Below are 17,316 nucleotides of genomic sequence, written 5' to 3'. Positions count from 1 at the left end.
TGATCTATATAAACACACCCTAGTGGTTTATTAGATATGTACAACTGAGTTTGTGGTGGGCGCGCAGCAGTTGAAGGTTTAATCTGCTGGCTAATGTCACAATCAAGAACATAAGCGCAAGCTTGTTTATATAAACCGCACCACCAGTAACGTTGTTGTAACAGAGATACAGTAGCTGCAACGCCAGCGTGGGCAGAGGCCATACCCTCGTGAGCCGCTAATATCAAAGATGGTCTGCAGTCCGCGTTGGGAATCAATCTGTTACCAACGTCGTTAATCCTCACTAACGGGACGTTATCAGGACTTAAGTGATAATGGTAACGAGAAGGGAAATCTCTCGGGTAATTAGTTCCCTTCTCTGTAGCAGCAATAGCTGCCAAGATGTCATCATCGATCTTACTTTTGGATCTTGTAACTGCTGCCATTAAGTATGTCGCCACTGCTGTTTTTGCTGCCTCGTCAGCTAAGCTGTTGCCGACAGCATGGACACCAACTCGTTGGTGACCGAGAGTGTGAATAACATTCATGAGAGGCAGACGATCTTTAAGTTCTGCCACTCGAACCCAAAGCATTTTATGCTTAATTGTGCTACCTTTGGAATCACCGTATTCATTTTGAGACCAAAAATGTAGATTGTCGTTGTAAGATTGAACACAATAAAACGAGTCACTCACTATAAGAGTAGTGACCAGAGAATCAGCAAACTCCAGTGCGAGAACCAGAGCACGGAGCTCTGCCAACTGTGCGGTACAATCACCCAATGACTGCGTATGCACGACATCAGATTGGAATTCACCATTCACGAAAGTACCCACCACAATTGCGCAGGCCGCTGAATAGGCATACTTCGATCTAGTCGCCGGTTGCGCAGAACCGTCAGTGTAAATGACACAATGGTAATCCTCGAGCGGGCGCAAAGACAGAGGAGCTGGATGAACCAATTCATACTGTAAGTACTCCTGAGTCTGTAATGAGGCGTCAAAGATATAGGTGACGTCGGGCGATGTCAAGGAAGTGGCCCATTGTATCCACCGGGGATGCAAAGCTTTAGAATTTGGTACACTCGCTTTGGTCACTGCCTCAAGGGCAGGATATGGTGTGACCACCAACATGCGTTTTCCTTGCGACAGCGCTCGTTCTTTAAGAATCGCCATCTGCACTGCCGTCAAAACTTTCTCGACAGAGGAAAAGCGCAGTTCAGCCGAAGTGCACAGGTGTGATTTATACGCAATTGGGACGGTGTCACCCTCATTGAACGTTAAGTACGTGAAACCCACTGCACCTGGTACAATTCTTATTACCAGGTTAGTGTGGTTATCACGCGTCAGTAAGTATTTTGAAGCAAGAATATCAGCTTGCAAAGATTGCAAAATAGCTGAATGCTCCGGCAGCCAGCATGATTTGGAAAAAGTAGGTTGTACCAAGGCATAAAGCGGCTTGATACGCTGGGCATAATCAGGAATGTACGTACGACCGAAATTCAGAAAGCCCAGCAAAGACTGTAATTTTTTCAACGTTGTTGGAGCACGCAAGCATGCGCACTTCTCCAGAAAGTGAGGAGCCAATCCTCGACCCTCATTGTTGAGCTCGTAGCCCAAAAACAACATTTTATACTCTGCAATGTGAGACTTCGCAAAGTTGAATTTGTAACCGAAGTCTGCAAACACAACAATAATGCGATCAACGCAACACAGATGCGGCCACAACTCGTCATCTGTGAGATAAATATCATCCACATACGAGTACGCATCAGGGTAAATGCTCTCTAACAGAGAGACTACACGAGCGGCAAAGAAGCCAGGGCTGTTTTTATAGCCCATGGCTAATCTTTTCAAATGTTTTTGTTTGTCGCCTGAAGTAAACGCTGTCCACTGACTACTAAGAGAGGACAGGTTATGGCTGTAAAAGCCATTGGAAATGTCAAGTGTTGTCTTAAACCGTTTTCTCACAAGACTATCGTCGAGAGCAGAACTGTGGGTATTCTGTACTGCGCATGTCCGGCAATGAGAGTTTAAATGCCGGTAATCTAAAACTAGGCGGTATGACCCATCAGGCTTCGTCATAGTGAATAATGGATTATTCATTGGTGACACACATGTTTCAATAACACCTTGATATTCCAATTGTTCAAGGATTGCCGCAACGTGAGGTCTTGCTTCGCGACGCATGGGCTATTGGGGTTGTGGCTGGGGCATAGACCGCAACGGAATCTCATGGCTGGGGGACAATTTATCCCAGCCTACCTGAGTATGATACAAAGCCGGTGCTAGCACCAGAGCCCACTCCTCAGCGAACTTCTTAGCGTGGTCCTTTGGCACTGTGTGTGCAAAGGACGGGAGGATCACCTCCTCCCCTCTAGGAACATCTAAAATGAAAGCCGGGGGCCAGTCTGCCTCTGCCAATAGAATATCGTAAGAAGAAGTCAGATTATCCCAAAAAATCCCCTGAATTGTACGTTGTATGTCACCTTCAATTAAGAGGACTATATTATATAGTCTGTCAGGGGGAGCCACTCTAGTGTCAGCAGTTTCTACAGTAATGAACGTGTCAGTTGCTGTCGCCTCCAGATATGGACGCAGTGCTTGTCGCACTACTGTAACTTCCGCCGCGCTGTCGAGCAGCGTTAGTGCCCATGTCAGGTTCCGAAGCTGAGTCTGCACTATCTGTGGCATACCTCGCTGTTAGCGCAGCAACCTTCTTTTTTTGAAACGGGGGTCATTGACGTGCAGACTCGTCCTGCTTGCCTTTACCGTCAGTCTGACGGGGTTGCTCACGTCCTTGTTGGGCACCCCGTCCGTTCCCACGGTCTCCGCCACCGGACTGTGAAGCCGATGTTTCCTGTGAAGAACGAGGAGAACGTTGTTCAGAAACCTGAAATCTATCAGGTGACTTAATACTAGAGCGATCGCGCAGATCATATGTGCGTTCACTAGTCGACTGTACGGGTGAGCCAGGACGAGACCTCTGTTTCTGTTGCTGCTTCCCCTGTTTCTTTGTCCGCCAAATTTGGGCGTTCGTCTTTACCAGATGAGCTCACCTTAGTTTGCTGTATCAAATCAGGAATTATTACAGTTGGTTTAACACCTAAGGCACTGCGGCCAATGGTTCTATAGGCTTCCGCAATAATCTTAGCGAACTCCTTAGGCCTGTCGAGTTCGTCCACGCGGTCCAATTTATTAGCCACTTGGAACTGCATAGCATCGCCTTTGAGGTTGCCCATTACCATGGAAGCAACCACAACGAACACCCCGACAAGCCACATTCCTAATTCTACAGCTGCCGCCGCACCGTGATTATCTTGAACACGTTTAATGACGGAGGGAAGCACAGACATAGACGGAGTGCCGAAGCACTTCAAGTATGTCGCGGCAAAGACCTTGCCCCAGTTGTAACAATCGGCCATATCTGTGACTAAGTCTTTCGGCAAACTAGTGGTGAGTATCCTGTGTTTCTCCTCAGGAGTAGTATGCGGAAAAACCGCTTCCAGTTGGTCAAATTTCTCAGCAAGCAAATAAGGTAAGTCATCCTTATTTTGGGGGCGCTTGCCCATTACTGAATTAACCATAACAGGACTAATAACCACTGCGTGGTGTTCAGCTGGTTGTCTCGCAACAGCAGGTGACCCCCCTGCACGTTGCGTGACACGTACTGCACTAAAGCCCTATGCACTATAATAAGGGCTGTGTGAAGTACACGCAACTCAGCCACCGCTACCGTCAGATAGCAGGGATGAGGCGTAAATTCAGCCAGCACCGGCCATGTGGACCCTGGAATTGACAAAGGGCCCATTCTAGCCGGTGTAACCGCATGGGGAAGGGCGCCATTAAACCAAATGCTATGCTGCCAGGCAGAAATAGGAATTTCTTGTGTCCTATATGGCGTATAGTTTGCAGGTAGCTACGTGGGAGTATAGGAGTGAAACGTATCATCGTCTGCATTCACCGCCGGCAAAGTCACCCAAGAGTAAAACAACTCGTAAGGAAACGACGCATCAGCGCTCACCACAAACATAACAGCCATCCCATCGTCCGGCACCCCATACGTTGTCAAATGACGTCGCAGAGGTGTACGGCTATGTGCAGCAATTTCAACCGCCATAAGGTCACACAAAAGATCAACAACGAGTTTAATCAGTAGCACTAGGGTTCAGATATAGAAGAAACCTTTTTAATGATCAAGCTTGAAAGAACCTATTAGGTGAGTAACAGGTAGGTCTAAATCCGTCACTCCCGTTATCCGGAAACAAGAGTGAGGGAGTCGTGGACTAATATAAGCACTACTAAGGCGTTTCAAATCAATAGACCAAACGTTAGGTGCGCCATGTTGCAGGGATTCTGCTCATGCACAGAACTATGCGCAGGAAACCAGGACCTCAGTGAATTGTGGTGTACCAAAAACTCACCCCTGAACCCAGAACCCCTATCCGACCAGCATCAGTGTCCCATTCGTTATCCGTATTTATCTCGGCGGTCCCAATGTATAGACAACCCAGAACAAGCGACTTAGTGTATTCTCAGGAATGGTGGGAATCAGAAATACCTGTTCGTTATTATTCTCATATCAGTCCACAACAAGAGTAAACAAAGACACGGTAAAGTTAAAAGAGTTTATTTTATAAACCTCGTGTCCTAAGATGCAGTACTTTGGCTAACATAAGCAGACAAATGATTAAAATCAAAACCATCAGCATAGTTACAATACCATAGAAAATGAAAGGAGAAATCATAATATAATGACAGTGGAATACAGCCACCTTCCTTTAGCTAGTAAACTAATATTATTAAACTAGTAGAAGGTCTCTAAGCTTGAATGGGGAACCCCATACCGTAAAGATCAGCTTAGTGGAATCACATCACAGGATCAGGTGTACTCTGCTCCTGGGAAAGCTCTTCTTCCGAATGAATGTATCAAGCATGCAGCCTGCAATATTAAAAGCGCTCGACTCTCAGGTATTTGCAGCTGTGTGCGTGTTATGGCTAAATAGTGGGCCGATCAACATGAACCCAAAAACATGCACCGTCTAGCGACCCAGACTGTTTCTTTACACAATGTTCAGACCAAGGTCGCAGCTCACGGCTAGGGATGTGAACAACAGACAGTTCTCATGTGAAGAAAAGGCGCGCAAGCATTTCTCAAATAATAACATGTAACTGCAGTGTTGTGTGCAAAAGCCGCAAAAGTGGCAAGATGGCTTTCTAACATCTAACGCGGTTATGCTAACTTAGCAAAGTACATATATAAATTGCAGCCCTCACTACAAGTCCACGAGGAACTGGAGTCGGCTTTTCTCTCCAACTTGCTGTCTTATTGCCTCCTATCATGATGGATGAACTTGTGGCTGAGGGAGGGTATTGCCATAAGTAAGAAATGTTAACTGATTGCCTTTCCCTGGATTACTATCACCGTAATCCCTGGCTCAGTACGTAAGGGACCATCTTGCGGACCTGGGAAGGGTTGTCTTATTTATCAATCCTGAGAATATGTGCAGAAGAGATCAGGGCTGGGTGAAGGAGAATTTCTTTAAAAAACGGCAGATGGACAGGGAAGAAGGGGAGCTGAAGAAACCTCGTGTGCATGGGTATTTCCCATTGAAAACCGTGCCATCAACCAAGCCCTATCTTCAATAGCTTAAAAGTTCCCATGATCGTTTTCTACTGACTAGGTTCTGTTTGGACCTTTGTCATTACCTCCTGGCCTACCCAGGTGGGGCACATAGGGGTCAGAGTCTCCCTGCCTGTGGCTGTGACGGAAAGTTTCCAAAGGACATGATGCAGTTTTCAATGTTTTGCAGTTTTTACGAGGTACCCAGAAAATCTTATCTTATTCCCATTTTAAAGAAGGGTAATATTAGATAGGTCAGACCGGTGTTTATGTTTTTCACAAATGCTTACCAGCAACTCTGTGATATGTTATGTTATTGCTCGAGTCTCATTGTAGAGTGTTTACCCTAGATTCTCTGCCAACATTCCATGTTGGTGGTTGGTCAGAGGAGAGCTCATTGCTGGCGGCTGCATCCGCACGTCTCTGCTGTTTGAAGGGGTTTGAGTTGGAATAAAGCACTTCAGCTTAATACTGCATCTGTTGTTTTACTTCGCAGCAATGGCGACGAGATACTCAAACCCCATGAACCCACTGAATTTTGGTGTTCATATTATATTCCTCCTCTTCTGGGAAATAAATAAAGGAAACTAAGGATCACCAATTTACGACAGCAGAAGAACTGGAAGAGCGATCACACCCAAAGGTATTATTCTACTTATTTACCTAGGTGGTGAGCGCCGCTTAGTGGCTGCTAGCCGTAAATTGCTTTCCGGTTGCTTCCTTCGAGCTCAAGCAGAAGATACTAACTAATTTCCAATTTTCAACACGGAAATATAAAAAAAAAAAAGAGGAACCTGAAGAGCAGTTATAGTATCAGCACACCTAAGGTATTGTTTTTGCTTTATTTACCTTGGTAGTGGGCAGAGTGGCCGTTAGTGGTAGCTGCTCACCGGCCGCATCTTTCGAGCGGCAGCAGCGTTCCAGATAGCATCTTTGTGACAGCCTTGTTCTCCAGGTTACTCTCCTGATGACAGACTACGCATGTCCCGCATGTTGAAATCTACGAGGTCACGCTAAGGTGACACTGTGTCCAGCCATTTTCACACTCTCCGGTCTTTTCAGAAATTAAAAGAGCCATTGGAAATTGACTCGTCTGTTGAACCAGACTGATTTCCACGGATTTTTAAGAAGGAAAAGGTCATTTCTACTCATTTTTCTTCAGCGCAATAACAATTCAGTCTCTACAGCGACCCACACACTGCGTGTCAACAACAAAGGTACTGTTTTTTTAGGTCTCGCCTAGGCAGCGCTTGCGCTGTCTCGTTGAGACATGCAGTATACACTATAGTGTATATAAGCTCCGCCCACTCTCCACTAATCTCCACCCATCATTGTCATTGGCTGGTGTCTTAAATAGTGGCTTCTGATTGGTTGTAGGCTTGTTAGTCCCTCCTTATGATGGACATGTCTTCATTTGTGTCCTTCCACGGCTATTGGCCCCTTTACTGCACAGACTACTTTCTTCCGATGCCTTCTCACAACCCCATTGCCAATGCTTGTTTAATTTGTCTCTCCCTACAATGCTTGTTTTATTTGTTTCTCCACACTCTGAGATCTCTGTTTAATTATGTAGGATTAACACAGCCCAAGTCTCGCTTTAATTATTTATTATTTGTATTTTATGATTAATACAGCCCACACTGAGGACCTTCTTTTAATTATTTATAATTAATACACCCCAAGCCAGGATTGAACCCTGCTCTCCAGGTTCAAAGTCGGCAGCCTTATATGTTGCGCCACCGCTCCTCGCTTCAAGACAAGCCCTTAAAGGGATTTAACTTTGTTTTCATTGCGTGCATCTCACAGTGCCCCGGGGGCACAAGCAGGAACCTAATAGAGTGCTTCTCTATCACAATGCACTTTTTGGTCCCCCCGGGGCACAAGCAGGCATCCACTTCAGAATGCCTAAGCAAGCGTGTGAGGAGTGGATGCGTGCGTGTGTGTGCGTGCGTGCGTAGCCCACACTCTGCCGATAAAACATAGGAGGTGCAGGGGCCTGCCAATTAAATCCGGATGTGACCTCACGTGGTCCTGCACTGCAGGAAGTGAGGTCGCCAGAGAGTGACATTAAAAAATACATCTTATTGGAGTAACAGAGACGGTGGGCAGGATTTTTGTTTTTCCTTGATGCACGTAGGCCTGTAGTATATACTATAGTGGGGGAAGCTTCGCATAAGCTCCGCCCACTCGCCGCACATCTTTTTGTGTGGCTTACAGCCTAAATGCTGCCTTCTCATTCGTTTTCTACTTGGAAGTCCCTCCTCCTGATGGCCATGGCGTAATTTGTGCAAATCCGAGGCTATTTGCCCCTTTACTCAAACATTATTTCATGTCCTATGTCCCCCCCCCCCGCTGCCCCCTCCCGCAGTTCGTCACTTTTCGTCCCCCAATAACCCCCTCCAGTCCTGTTCTTGGTTTTTTAAATGACGTCACTCTCATTTGTAATGCAATACGTCTCGCGTAAATACGAGCCATATTGCATTGCAAATGCTTGTTTTTAAAGTAGTTCGTTCTGACATAGGATCGTACAGTGTCCGTGCAGAAGCATGCGCAGTCATTTAAATTTAACATACGCGCAATGCCCGGTCGCTAATTACAGCATACGCATGCACGCCATTGTGTCACATTCCTGAGTCTGCTTTAGATGCGATGCAAGGAAAATACTTTTATTATTACAGCCAAGACGAGAGTTCTGACCCGCTATGGTAGCCTTCCGGAGGCTTGAGTCACTAGAAATGTATGCTGGTCCCCTTTCGATTTCCTTTCTGAACAGGAAGTTGTGCCCATGTATTGGAACCTGCGCCTGCAAACGGGACTGCAGCGAAACATGGGACAGCGAGAAAAAGTTACTGTGTTTTGGTGGAGTGCAGATTCGGTGCTGGGCTCATAGACGAAAGGAAGGAGGAAGGCGCATCTCGTGCGTGTTTATTTATTTATTTTGTTTATCTTTGTTTTATCTTATCGGGTGTTATTTTTGCCTTTTCTTGCCTTCTTAGAGGCTCGGCACAAAGCGCCTAGATCAATCTTAAGAAGCTGGAGCCCACCTGTCTAAACATGTGTGACTTGAATGCTGTTTTTTTTTTTGTCCTTACAGGATTGTTTTAATAGTGGACGAGCACACCCTTCAATACAGCAAACCGCTGTGAATGTAGTGCTTTGCAAAAGCGAGTGGTAGCTGTGGAAATCCACCAGGGCACAGAAGCATATAAGCTAAATGAAATGGGCTCAATACAGTAGTGATCGTCAGGTTTAATTTGTTTGATTAGCACATGAATGTGTGAGAATAGATGTCACACGAATATGCTGACGCTATGTTGTTAAGAGTAGATATATTTTAAAGCAGTTTACTGCTTGCACAAAGTGTTCGGATAAATATGGCCACTCACTTCCGTGGCTCTCCGAGGCTCGTTTCTAAACCGCTGTGTGCACCCCTCAGTCAGCATGGGCAGTAATGTAATGACTAATAGCAGGGAGGAGTGTTAGAACAGCTCCCCATTACATGATAACAAGCAGTGGACAGGGTACCGACATGGTGTTTGATGACTGTGTCCACTGTTAAAAGGTGATAGTTGGACAAGAGAGGTAAACACTATGGTGTATGTACGATGCTCGTGTGCAAACCGTGGTCAGTGTGGTAGGAAAGGATAGGCATGAGGTGCGAAATTTGAATTTACTTATTTAAGATTTTGTAGAAGTTGAATCAGATCCTCAGGAAGATGGGGGCAAAACAGTTCTCAACACAATGATATTCAAACAAAAGTCATGTTTTTAAAACTCGAATTTAGTACATATGCGATCACTCTTGTAGGGGGCCGCACACAGTTGAAGGGGTATGAATGAGACTGTGGCAAATCATTTAAATGCAAGGAAGCCTTGGCATTGCGATGCACGAGTAGAAATGAGAGAGAAGTATAAGAGAAACTGCAACATCGGGATGCTGTGAGGCGCGACCGTCGTGGAGGTTGCATTTGGAAGGCTGCTAAACAAGAGATAAGCAGTGAAAGTTGAGCAAGAAGTTAGAAATCAGGAGAGAAGAGAACAAGTTTGTTTGAGAATAACAGGACATTTTAGTGCACTTGAGGTTTTGTGGCAGTGGCATTGCAGCATCACACTTTTTGTTTTAAACAGTGCCAACTTCAAAAGCCAAGTTTAAAAAACTCTGAGACGAAGGAGCCTGGACTGCATCTTAAGTTCCTGCTGTTGTGCAATTTTTTTAGAAATATGCAAATTAGTGCTACAGAAGTTTACGTACTTATAAATCCCTTTCTGACTTCCCTGACGTCTGTCGCTGGTTAGCAGTGCAGCCTGGGCTGCACCTGCTCATGCAGGGCACTTCACAGTGGTGGTGTAAGCAGTCAACGAAATCCATCTTTCTGAGTGTCAAGTTTGGACACTTCTAACTGTTAATGCTCTTATTGTTCTGGAAAGAACGCCAAGCGCAGATTTTCTAAGGAGTGTTAATGTTAATGATTACATCTGAAAGGCCTCCCTGCCCTCTCCCCCTCTGGGCTGTATAACCCTTCATTGCCTATGAGAAAGAAACGTAAGAAGGCCAGGAACTAACATTTATGTAGCATTTCACAACCCCATTCTTTGGTTGGAGGACAGAGGAAACCATCTTTTATTTTAGATTTCTTCAACCATGTGCTCGCTGCATTATGGGCTTTGCAGTTTGGCCTTTTAACAGTTTCATCATGGGCCCAAAAAGAAATTTGTCTTTCTTACATTTCTTAGCACCTAGGATAATATGCTGCATAGCTAAAAACCTATAAGGTCCCAAAGGCGAGACCGATTGCATTGCATCCTTTTATTACTTGCAATTTATAACTTAAAGTCCGAATATAGAAAAGTGAGCTATTAACTTTCATCCCAGAACTGCATACACCACTGCAAAGTATATATTTTTAGAACATTGATTAATGTTGCAAAAAGGGTTAATTTGGCTAGAAATCGATTCTTATTATTAAAGAAAACTCCCAACTCGGCTGTTTCTTTTTCGACTCTGAGTTTGTGCTTCTCCACACCAAGCACTCTTAAACTATACTGCCTACCAGTATGGATGACATGTGACTCCTACACTTTCAGTCCTTTGGCTTATGTAACATTTCCTATACACTGATTTGCACACGTATGATTGATTGTCTCTGTGTAATGTGTGTGTGATGCAAAGTGCTCGGACACCCTACACTGGTATGAGTGGCGCTATATAACTAATTCAATGCAGCTTGAGAGAGTGTGGTGATGGTGACTTGGTCACTGTTAAAGGGTGCTAGTGAGAGAATCCGTGGTGCAAGTGGTCATTGGGGAGGCGCCAACAAACATTGTCGCACAGGGCGCCACCAGCACTAAAGCCGGCCCTGATAACAGCAGTAACATAACAGAATAGGCAGCCGGCACGAATGCGCATCCGCGCATAACTTCCTGAGACAGATCAGCGCATGTACAACCCCCACACTGTGTCGTGTTTAGCGGTGGCCCCCCCAATGACGACAGACACTGTACTTTCTTCTTCAGCTCTTTATTGCTGCCGTCTCACTCGCCGTCCCTACTCTAACTGCCCTCTCCTTTCTTCGCGCCTCCTCTTCCCCTTGCTCCTCCCCTGCTCCGCCCCTTCCACTACTGGACCGCACAACGGTACATCTCCCCCTTTGTTAACAAAACAACTCACGAAGTATCTACATCTCCTCAATTAGCCGTTGTGGCTGGCGAATTGTTTGTCGTGGTCTGAGAGACCGGCCTTCTGCTACCGCGGTGGGGTTGTCTCCACTTCCCTCCTCCAGGGCAGTGGTAGTTTCACGTCGCGTCTCAGTCTGTTCAGTTCTTGGTGACGCTGGCCGCGACTCAAGTGCTTCCTGCATAGCAGAGCTGCATCTTTGAAAGTGAGACACATTTCGAGTGATGCGCCTATTGTCTGATTCTGCCGTCAGCATAGTTCCTTTCTGTCGAGTGACTGTCAGGGGCTCCGCTCTAAACCTACTATCCGTTTTCTTGCATTGTTCCTGCTTAACCACCACACAGTCTCCTTCTCGGAAAGAGAGCGACCGAGCTTGTCTCCGGCCGTCAGCATATGTTTTCATGCCTTCTTTGCGGGCCCTATCGGTAACCACCATTTCTCGATGGATGCGACTTGGGGATACCGGTCGTAGGGCTCCTTCCCAGGTGGGTATCCGTGTCCGAGCGCCCCAGCATGAGTGTTGCTGGACATTTGCCTCTGGTGGCATGAGGCGTCGTTCGGTATGAGCGGAGCACGTCATTGAGGGCCGTTTGTAGATCTCTTCTGTCAAGCACTGCTTGCTGGAATGTTTTCTTGAGAGTGGCCATGAACCTCTCGACAGTGCCGTTGGCCTGTGGCCATAATGGTGTTATTCGCCGGTGTCGAACATCCATTAGTTTCATGAAGTCGCTGAACTCCTGCCCATTGAACGGAGGACCATTGTCCGTTTTTAACACCTTGGGTACTCCCCAGGCTGCGAACACTTCGTCTAGGACGGTGAGCGTGGCCGCTGCTCCGGTGGAAGGGACAAATCGGGCAATGGGGAATCTCGAATATTCGTCAACTATCACCAGCACATACTTGCCCGACTGCATGGGACCGTAGAAATCCATGGCTATTTCCTGCCACACTCCCGATGGTAGTGGTGTCATTTGAAGCGGGGCCGGGGGATCACCACGCCCTACTACTTGGCACTGCGGACAGTCTTTAAGGATAAGTTCTACCATTTTGTCGAGGAACGGCAACCAGACACGCTCGCGAAGGGCCCTCTTGGTCGCAACCACGCCTCGATGACTCTCATGAGCCAGATTAATGACTCCCTGACGCAGTTGTTGTGGGATGACGATCCGGTGGTCTCTCAGGAGCAGGCCCTCCGCGGTGATGGATAGTTCCTCGCTCACGTTCCTGAACGCCTGCAGCTCTTGACGCCTTATCGGATCACTCTCTTCAGGTGTATCGTCGTGTCGCCACCGATGTGTTTGTACCCTACGGATCACCCTTTGTAGCAGCTCATCCTGCGAGGTGGCTTGTTGGATAGCTTCTAAAGGAACAGCCGGCGGCCGCGCCTGGTCCACTACAAAGTGAATATACTCTTCAGCTACAGAGGGTGCGGGACGTTGGTGGGCTTCGGGGTGTCGTGACATATAGTCGGCTGGATTGGCTGACTTCCCCGGTTTGTGGACAATGGTGAATGTGTATTCTTGCAGACGTAGTCCCCAGCATTCGATGCGAGGTGGCATTTTGGAGCGCGGGTTCCCAAAGATGGTGACGAACACTTGGTGGTCCGTCACCATGGTGAAATGCTTTCCATATATGAACACGTGAAAGTGCTCACAGGCCCACACTACCGCGAGGCTCTCCTTTTCGGGTTGGGAGTAGGCCTTCTCTGTGTCGGAAAGACTTCGGCTGGCATGGGCCACTATGTGACGCTGGTCAGTGTCCTTATCGTATTGAGCTAGGATGGCACCTAGACCGACGGGGCTTGCGTCCACTGTGATTTCGGTCTTGCGGTCCGGGCTGAAGTACGCACCTTTTCCTACAGCTTGTTTAATGTCCTGAAATGCTTGCTCAAACTCTGGAGTCCACTCAAATGTCTGTCCTTGCTTGGTCAACCTTCGGAGGGGGTGACTGAGAGTGGTGTAGTCCTCAATGTACCGTGAGCAGTAGCTCGACATGCCCAGGAAGGACCGCACATCGCTGACATCACGTGGGCTCTTGGTGTCGTTCAATGTGCTCACTTTGTCTGGGTCCGGCTTCATCCCCGCCCCGGAAAAGATGTGTCCAAAGAACTTCAGTTTTGCTTGATGGAACTCGCATTTCTCTTTGTTGAGTGTTAAGTTTGCTCCCAAAAGGGCATGGCAGACTCGGTCTAAGGCTGTGTCATGAGTTTGGATGTTTGCCCCATACACTAGGATGTCATCACTGTAGTTCAGTGTGTTGGGGATATGATGAATAGTTTGCCGGATGGCTTCTTGGAATATCTCGGCAGCTGATGATATGCCGAAGTTTAACCTTTTGTATCTAAATAGTCCCAGGTGCGTTGCAAACGTTGTAATGTACCGAGAGCCTTCGTGGAGTTCCAGTTGATGGTACCCTTTGTTCAGGTCTAGTTTGGAAAACACTCGCGCACCATTGAGTGCGGCTATCATGTCACTCAAGTGGGGCCCTGGGTGGCGCTTTCTCTCGATGGCTGTGTTGGGCATGCGCATGTCCACAAATAGCCGGACTTTTCCCGGAGTTCCTTTCTTTGGGACAATCACCACTGGTGACACCCACGGCGTGGGGCCTTCTGTACGCTCAATGATGTCGGCTTTCAGTAGGTCTTGCAGTTCGTCTTCCACGGCCTGCTGAAGGTGGAAAGGAACCTTCCGAGGATGTTGGGCCACAGGTCGGACCTGTTCATCAATGTGGAGGCGGATCTGGCCCCTGTTCATTTTTCCGAGTCCTGTGAATAGTTTCGGGAATTTGTGGATAATGTCGCTGTCGTTGGTGACGCGGTAAAGGATTTCTACCAGTCTTAGTCGTTCGGCCGTCGGCAGGCTGAGGAGACAGTCCGCCTCCGGCCCTTCTATGACATGTATCACAGCTGGGACAGATGTTGTTTGGTGTCTCAGTATTGTTGGAAACTTCCCAAGGCACGGAAGTGGCTTCCTGGACATCCAGGTGTAGACACGGACGTGTGCAGGGCTCAGTCGGGGGCGAGGGTTCATTTTCCTGTACTCTGCCACTGGGATGTAATTTAGCGACGCCCCACTGTCCATCACAAACTTCGTGTTGTGTTCACCGACGCTGATATCCAGTCGGGGATATTTTTTTAGTTGGTCTGGGTCGGCGATCATGTTCGCGTACTCCACCGAGTACTCTCGTTCGTCCGAGGTTGACCTAGAGTCTCGAGACGGAGATCTCCTCGACCACCTTGATGACCGCGACTCCCTGCTAGAATGGGAGGATCTTGACGATGACTTCTGGCGATCGTGCACTGCTCGCACATGGTGCCGGCGGGTGTCGCTTCGTGACGACTCAGGTGCATTCTTGTCTTTCTCACGGCGATACTCCCCGCACATGGCTTCAAAGTGATGGCTTCGGCCACACTTGCGGAACTGTTGTCCCATAGCTGGACACACTCCGCTGTGTGGAAAATCCTACCCACATCTGTAGCATCGTCTCGCAGTCGCCTTCTTCGCGTGATCATACCGCCTGCTCCTCCTCCCTGAGCCCGGCCGCCGATGTCCAGGGTGGCGGCGGTGCGATGATGGCCGGGCGTGTCGCTCACGTTCTTTCGACCCTCGGCGGGGGCGACTGGTGCGCACTTGACATACTAGTTCCTTGCGCTCCGTGCACCCTGCTTCCATGGTCTTGGCCTGTTCCTCGGCCTGGTCATGCACCCTCGTCAGTTCCTCAATTTCGTCTAGGGTGTGACTCTTCTTCAATAGTTTTCTGCGGAGAGTCTCCGACTGGCAGCCGTCAATGACGCGCAGTCGGATGGCGTCGTCTGTCGAGAACGATTCAAAGTTGCAGTGGCGCGCCAATCGTCGTAGTCGCGTTATGTAAGCACCCATTATCTCATCCTTCTCCTGACGCGCCCGCTGGAACACATACCTCTCGTAGTCCACATTCTTCTTGTGTATGAATTTTTTATCCAGGGCTTCTCGTACCTTGGCGTACGTTCCTGCATCCGCAGCAGGGATTTCCTTGATCATTTTGCTGACGTCCTTCCCCACGAGGTTGTGGAGCGCAATTAGTTGATCCTCATCCCCGAGCACCTTGGAGCCTTTGATGTAGTCTTCAAAATCCTCGATCCATTCTTCCCAGCGAGGGCCCATGCTGCTTCCGACTACAAGCGCCAGGGGCTCCGGAGGGCGCAGGTGCGATAGTCCCATGACAATGGGTTTCGCCTCTTGACGTGTTGGTGATCCTTGGTTCGACATTGTGGGTCACGTGTGCTTGACTCAGCTCACTTCTGTCAGCTCCCTTGCTCTCACCTGTGCTTGTTGCTGAATTGTCTTGACTTTGCTCGTGCTTGTTCGTTTCCTACTTGCTTTTGCCTGTGCTTGATGCGAAATTTTCTTGGCTTTGCTCGTGCTTGTTTATTTCTCGCTTGCTTTTGCCTGTGCTTGTTGCGAACTTGTCTTGGATTTGCTCGTGCTTGTTTGTTCCCTTATCTTGGCTTTGCTCGTGCTTGTTTATTTTTCGCTTGCTTTAGCCTGTGCTTGTTGCTAACTTGTCTTGGGCTTGCTCGTGCTTGTTTGTTCCCCCTTGGTGACTCTTAGACGCCTGACTTCAAGATGGCCGCCATCTCACTTTAATGGGGGTGTCCCTCTGAGGCTGCCTGGTTTCAAGATGGCCGCCGGATCAACACACACGCAGGGCCTCACACGAGGCTCAACCGCTACTCTCTCTGCCGGTTGCACTGCTATCGGAGCCTCACTCACCAGCTCCGTGGGATCGCAGCCGGCGCCAGGCAGGCGAGTTACACTGCTGCTGCTGCTGCTCAGGCTCCCTGCGTCTTCCACCTCACACGCGGGGGGGGCTCTCATACGGCGAGGTCGCTCTTGCCGAGCACTCAACTCTCGTGGGGGGGGGGAGAACTCGAGCAGGATTAGAGTTTCTCCCTACTCCTTACGTCCTCCTTTCTTCGGCCCACTGGCCCCGGTTCAAGCTCCGATTGCACCGCGCACGTGTTAGCGCTCCGGCCGTCTTCCTCAGCCACCCGCACTCGGGCGGGCTCGATCACACATTGGGGTTCGGGAGAGCCTGCCGCTCATCCTATCCTCGTCGCCGGCTGTCGTGTTTAGCGGTGGCCCCCCCAATGACGACAGACACTGTACTTTCTTCTTCAGCTCTTTATTGCTGCCGTCTCACTCGCCGTCCCTACTCTAACTGCCCTCTCCTTTCTTCGCGCCTCCTCTTCCCCTTGCTCCTCCCCTGCTCCGCCCCTTCCACCACTGGACCGCACAACGGTACACACTGTATAACTAATCCTGCCGTGAAATTTAACGCATGCGCACCACCCATAAACAACAATTCTCCCTCTAGTGTCTTAATCTTGTTTTCAATGCACTTCCACCGCTCGCTGCATCCAACCATTTATCTGTTGCTCTGCTCTGTTTTCAGAAGCAGAGCCATGAACAGGGGACAAACTCCTCGATAAAACACACTTTACTATGTAAAAATTGAAAGCCTGCCCTGTGCGCTTGAATTTTCGGATATATCCCCAACACATTTGCGCCCGCCTCCGGCCAGACATGCTGTGGCCATCATGAGTAGGTTATTGTGCACTTCCATGCGCCTTCTGCTTAATCCTCCGTCTGCTTTTCCACTGGGGTTGCAGCTAGGAGCCTGCGGTGTCCGTGATGTTAGCGTGTACCCCAGCAAACGCAGGTAAGTGCCGATGGGAACAGAAATTAGGATGTAGCACATGCTCAGTGAAAGCCGGCAAACAATAGCACTACTTTGTGAGCCCGTAAAATCTACCCATCTCTGCTGCCTGAGATAGTGAGATTTGTGGTGCCGTTTTGTAATGTGGTAAAGAGCACCTGCCCCTGGCACTCCTGGTCTGGATCCGAACCTGTAATGTGCAGGATGCACACACAGCTCCTGACAGCAAGTGTTTAACACACTGAGCTACCTTATCCACTTGCATCATGGCGGCTTCATTTCATGACGTGTTGCTCCGTTTTAGCATTTGCCTCTGCACTCCTACCAAGCTTGTGCCCTCTTAT

General features: G+C 48.5%; 1 protein-coding gene across 1 annotated transcript in view; it reads left to right on the top strand.

Moving 5' to 3' along the window:
* Positions 1-8,376: 8,376 nt before the first annotated feature.
* NUDT9 (nudix hydrolase 9) overlaps positions 8,377-17,316 on the top strand; it is a 186,688-nt gene continuing 177,748 nt past the window's right edge. The window contains exon 1 of the mRNA XM_085618835.1: positions 8,377-8,518. The gene's annotated coding sequence lies outside the window, so the exon portion shown is untranslated. The remainder of the gene's footprint in view (positions 8,519-17,316) is intronic.

Source organism: Triturus cristatus, chromosome 7 (genome assembly GCF_964204655.1).
Source record: "Triturus cristatus chromosome 7, aTriCri1.1, whole genome shotgun sequence".
In the NCBI taxonomy this organism is placed as follows: domain Eukaryota; kingdom Metazoa; phylum Chordata; class Amphibia; order Caudata; family Salamandridae; genus Triturus; species Triturus cristatus.
The sequence above is the reverse complement of the archived record's forward strand: the minus strand, read 5'-3'. Positions and strand labels throughout refer to the sequence as shown.